Here is a 6333-nt window from a genome sequence, read left to right as displayed (position 1 = left end):
TCAAGACTCTTTTTTGAGACAGGAAATGCAATATTTCTTGAGAAAGTTGATTTTGGGAAGGAAGAGAACATAAGGAATGTTGTCTTTGAGGAAGAACCTATTACTAATGGTGAACAAGTTCTTGTGCCTATTACCATTCCATGAATAACTTCGGTAATAGAAGATAATGTTCAGAATATTGTTCCTGACAATATTTCAGAACAAGACAACAATGAGGTTCTCCCTCAATTACATATAGAACAAATTCAATAACCTCAAGAAGTAGAAGTGTCATTAAGGAGATCCACTAGAGAGAGAAGAAGTGCAATTCCTAGTGATTATATTGTATTTCTTCAAGAACATGAGGATGGCATCGGATTAACAGAAGATGATCCATTGAATTTCTGCCAAGCCATGTAAAGTTCTAACTCTCGAATGTGGATTGATGCCATGAAGGATGAGATGAAATATCTGCATGGTAATGACATTTGGGATCTTGTCGAATTACTTGAAGGTGCGAAACCTATTGGTTGAAAATGGATATATAAAACTAAGAGGGATTTGAAGGGTAATATTGACAGATATAAAGTTCGTCTAGTTGCTAAATGTTTCACTCAGAAAGAAAGCATTAATTATAAAGAAACCTTCTCTTCAGTATCTTCGAAGGATTCTTTTAGAATAATATTCGCACTAGTAGCTCATTTTGATTTAGAGCTACATCAGATGGATGTTAAGGCTGTGTTTCTAAATGGTGACAGTAAGGAAACAATCTATATGGTGCAATCAGAAAACTTTGTGTCAGTTGACTCAAATTCAATGGTATGTGAATTAAAGGAATCCATTTATTGGCTTAAACAAGCTTCTCGTCATTGGAATCACAAGTTTCATCAAATTATTACCTCGTGTGGTTTTGAGGCAAGTAAAGTTGACGATTGTGTGTACCACAGGTTCAGTGGGAGTAAATTTATCTTCCGAGTATTATATGTCGATGATATACTGCTTGCTAGCAGTGATATAGGACTATTGCATGAGACTAAGAGATTTCTAACAAAGAATTTCAAAATGAAAGATCTTGGGGAAGCTTCTTTTGTATTAGGTATTCAGATACTAAGAGATCGTTCTCAAGGTATCCTAAGGTTGTCACAAGAAAGCTATATAGATAAATTCCTGCATAAATTTGGCATGAAAGATAGTAAACTAAGGGATACCCCTATAGCCAAGGGAGACAAGTTTAGTCTCGAACAGTACCCAAAAATGACCTTGAAAGATACGAGATGCAAAAGATTCCTTATGCAAAAGATTCCTTATGTATCTGCAGTAGGAAGTGTAATGTATTCTCAAGTTTGAACACGTCCCGACATAGAATTTGTTGTGGGAGTTTTGGGAAGATATTTGAGTAATCCTAGAATGCATCATTGGAAGGCAGTCAAACGTGTTATGTGTTACTTGAAGAGAACAAAGGAGTACATGCTCACAAATCGGAGGTCTGAGAATTTAGAGATCATTGGGTACTCTGACTCCAATTTTGCTAGATGTCTGGATAGCAGACACTCCACCTCTAGATATATGTTTATATTGGTTGGAGGTGCTATCTCTTAGAAGTCTGCAAAACAAACGTTTATAGCTCCTTCAACCATGGTTGCAGAATTCATGGCTTATTGAAAGTGAAGTGCACCATTAGAGATTGATCTATGTTTTGATGAAGACAAACATGAAGATCAACACGAAGACAAGCTTGAAGATCATTCAATAAACAACATGCCGAGGAATCAAGTGGTGTCTTATTAGACTTAGGTTATAATTCTTTATTATCCTTTTAGAAGTCTAAGATGTTTTCCATAGATATTGAGTCTAGCTTAGGTAAACCTAGGTGTGAGTCTCACAAGACTTAATAAAGTAATTAATTCAATAAAATGAGACTTCATCTATAAATATATGATAATTACGTTCATGCATTTGAATACATTGATTTTGTGTATTAAAGGTATTATATTTGGAAATCATGTATCGCATGAGCATATATCATATAGGTAGTTCACCATGCATTAACAAGCTGATTTTACATTGTTTAATGAATTATGAATTATGTTAATCCATTAACAAACACTGTTTAATCGATTATGAATAGTGTTAATCGATTAACAGAATCACAGTTTCAACAGAAAATTGAAAAACTGAAAACAGTTATATTCAACAACCCGTTAATCCATTAAATGGGTACTTAATCGATTAATTGGGACTTTAGACAATTTTCTATTTAAACTGAAATCTCATCATATGTGGCATAAGAATCCATACATTGTCATATCTAGGAGAAAATATTGCATGTTGCATATTAGGAGAAAGATTAGATCATGCTAAGGCTTTAAGTTTCATATTCATGTTGCATGTTCTTTGAAAATCTCTCTTGCATCATTCTTGTGTTTTTTGAAAAGAAAAGAGATAGTTTTTAATGATTGCATAATTTCATAAACCTCATGCATGTACATTCATATTATACTTGGAAGTCTTGTGAGTTTTTGCTTAGGTTTTAGTCTTTGATCTTTATTTTAAATTCGAGTATTAAGTACTCATTCATAACTCAAAGCATTGTAATTCAAGGATTAGGAAAATCCTAGCTGCGGTTAGGTAGGGTATTCTTCACAAAGATTTGGAGGTCTTGGGATAAAGAGTGATACCTTGGCTGGGGCCAAATAGCGGTAAGAAAGGTTTTCTTGGGAGGCGATTTTAGGAAAGGTCAAACCAAGGGTGACGAAGTTCTTTGGGTTCCAAGAAAGGAGCGTTTGAGTCTTGTATTTGGAAGCATATATGTAACTATACATTGTGTTCTATAGTGAAGAAGAAAATCTCCCAAGATCAAAAGGGGAGGCCTGGATATAGTTTTGCACTAGACCGCAAAACGAACTAGGATAAAATCCTTGCACAATCTTTTCAATCCCTTTCTCTATAACATTTCAAGTTGTAATATTGCATGACATAACATGATAATTTGTATACTGGTTCTATGTTATAACTAGTTTAATTATGTGTAAAAATATATGTTATATCATTGCATGATTTCTCGTAACCTGTCATGCAAGAGAGTTGTTAAACAATATTTTTTGCATTCTATTTTTACTGTGTTTAATCGATTATGAACAGTGCTTGATCGATTAATTGGGCATTTTTCAGCAAGTGTGCAAAAAACCAAAAAGCAGAACTTGAGATCCGCTACACCTATTCAACCCCCTTATAGGTGTGTTCTGTCCACTGACACCTAACAAGTGGTATCAGAGCTAGTACGATGTGCTAGCTCAACTTCATACGCGTGATCCGAAATGGACTACATATGGGCTTTTCTAACCCATTTGGCGGTGATGGCGCATCCATTAATCACCCTCCCGTATTCAGTGGTGATGGTTATGCCTATTGGAAGGTTCGTATGAGAATCTATTTCGAGGCAGTTGACACGGACATTTGGGATTCTGTTGTGAATGGTCCATACATTCCACTTTATATGGTAGATGGCGAGTCTAAAGAAAAGCCTAAAGGCTGATGGACGGATATTTAGAAAAAAAAGGTGCAACATGACCTTAAGGCCAAGAACATCATTATTTCGGCCTTATCTTATGACAGATTCTTTAGAGTCTCGTAGTGCCTTAATGCAAAAGAAATGTGGGATACTTTGCAAGTTACCCACGAAGATACGAGTGAAGTTAAGCGTGGTAGACTAAATGCGCTTACGCATGAGTACGAGTTATTTCGCATGCTTCCTAATGAATATATATGTAATATGCAAAAACATTGTACTCATGTTGTAAATCATTTGGTTGCCCTTGATAAAACTTTTACTAATGGTGATTTGTCTAACAAAGTTTTGCGGTGTCTTGACAAGAGATGACAACCAAAGGTAACCGCGATAATGGAATCAAAGAACTTAGACAACGTGTCATTAGCTAATCTGTTTGGGAAACTCCAAGAACATGAAATGAACTTAGACAACATGTCATTAGCTAATCTCCTAATTTCAGCTGCACCAATCATCTTCAAGGAATTCTAGTCCAGAATCGAACATTTCATATTTGTGAAGATTAACTTGCAATCAAGAGCATTGGTTAGCTTAGAAACAGAAATGATAGTAAAAGCAAAGTTATGTATATATAAGACAATGGATAGGTAAAGTTGGCTGGAAACATAACAGTGTCAGAGATTGAGGTTATAACCTCACTTCCATCAGGAAGTTTGACAGAAATAAGTTTACCTTGCTGAAGGATTGGAATACTGATATTGAATAGCACACATGGTCTGTAGCACTAATGTCAAGAATCCAATCCTTTGACTTCAAAGAATGAGATAAAATGTAATTGTTACCTTGTGAATTGGTACGGATTTGATTGGTTAAGTGAGGAGTCTTATTGCTATTTTGTTTCAAAGTACTCAAGATGGTTTGTTGTTTTTCCAGAGTGAATAGCATAACAATCACATTACCTTCCTTCTTTTGAGTATTGTTATGGATCTTGTGATCATTTTCTTCAATTTCAGCATTGCTTGTTATGTTGTTTACATTACTGTTTGATTTAAAGCTTGGTGGGAATTCATATTTTTTATAGCAAACATCTATGGTGTGTCCACTTTTATTGCAGAAAGTTCAAAATCTGCTATTGTTTCCCATTCTAGTGTATCATCTTCCTCTGTTTGGAAAGCTTGAAGTTGAACCTCTGAACCATCTTCCTCTTGTCCTTCCTCTACCACTATAGGTGTCTTCTGTATTGTTGGCAAGAACCTTGGATTCTTCATAGGGCATATTTATTTGTCTTTCCTGCTACACCAAGAGATAAAATACCTTGTTTATGGTAGGCAATGACTTCATGAGCATAATCTGATATCTAACTGCAGAATATTACTCATTGATTCCTTTTAAAAATCTTATAACATAGTCATTTTCTCTATAAGATTTCACAACAAGAATTAGATGGCAATGGCATTTAACTTCACATAAACATGAGGGTATGGGTCTAAAATTGTCAATTGCCGGTAACTTTTTAGTTGAGTGTAGTAAGCATCAATTGAGAGATTACCTTGTTTCATACTATAGAGTTCTTCTTTTAACTCACATATTCTAAAAACGTCTCCTTGATAATATCTCTTCTTGAGATCACTCCATACTTCATAGGCAGTTTCCAGCCAAAGAACAGATTGAGAAATTGAAGGATTTAGGGTCTGATTAATCCATGAGAGGACAAGAGTGTTGCATCTTTCCCATGGCGCAAAAAGGGGTTAATATGGTGAGGGCTTGGGCAAACTTCCATCAATGAATTGGAGTTTATTTTTAGTCTAAAAGGCCATAGCCATGACATTTGACCAAGACTGATAGTTCCTTCCAATTAAAGGTACAGAGACCAAGATGGCACTCGGGTTTCAACAAGGTGCATAAAGAAAGGACAATGGTTTCAAAAAATCATGAAATAGAAGGAGGAAGAAACTAGAACAAAAGAATTATGAAATATTAGAAGAATAACTTGTAATGTACAGCAAAACTTTGTGGATCAAAACTCTGATACCATCTTAAAATAGATGGCATCCATAAAAGAGTATTAACCAAAGGAAGAAGATGATGGCCTATGTGCTCTACTCAAAACCAACCAAAGGCCAACTAAACGTAAATCAATGATAGAAACGGAGGAGGATTCTTGAATAATACCTCTATGAAATTTTTATTATTGATTGGTGTGGATAAACAATACAAACTAAGTATTTATATCAGTAATCAGGCAGCAAAGAAAAGCAAAGATAAAAGCTTCCTAAAAACAGAAAAACTAACACAATAGAAAACTATTTTAATAGAAAGAATTTTCATAAAAGGAAAGAAAGAAAAGAAAAATAATTTTGAGCTTTTTCATCCTTATCCAAAGGTTCATTTTGCTTATTTAACAAGATGAGAAGAAGAAACATGGATACAAGAGCCATGAGGTGGGTTTAGAGGAATAAAGGGAATAAACTTGAATTCTACAAGCTTATTTGTGATGTAGTACAATGTACTAGCAATAACTTCATGTCTAGTATCTCATTATTCCTAGTTTTCCCTCAATTTCTCTATTAGATGTTGAATGATAGATTATTTTGACTCTTTTTATATAGTCTTAAGAGATTTTGAGAAGCAAATGAAAGCACCAAAACGTTGAAAAATATTGAAAAATGTAATGAGGAAATTAAATTTCTGCAGAGGTTAATGACAAGAAATTCAATACTTCATCATATTTTTCATGATTTTCAATACACACCTTTATTGCAGCAGAAAGGTAATGTGCAAATAGTTCTGAACGGTATAAATGGTTAGATCTTGTTTTGAATAGATTCATTTTGGCTTTTCTAATA

This window comes from Lupinus angustifolius, unplaced genomic scaffold, assembly GCF_001865875.1.
Source record: "Lupinus angustifolius cultivar Tanjil unplaced genomic scaffold, LupAngTanjil_v1.0 Scaffold_5_109, whole genome shotgun sequence".
NCBI classification, from domain to species: domain Eukaryota; kingdom Viridiplantae; phylum Streptophyta; class Magnoliopsida; order Fabales; family Fabaceae; genus Lupinus; species Lupinus angustifolius.
The sequence above is the reverse complement of the archived record's forward strand: the minus strand, read 5'-3'. Positions refer to the sequence as shown.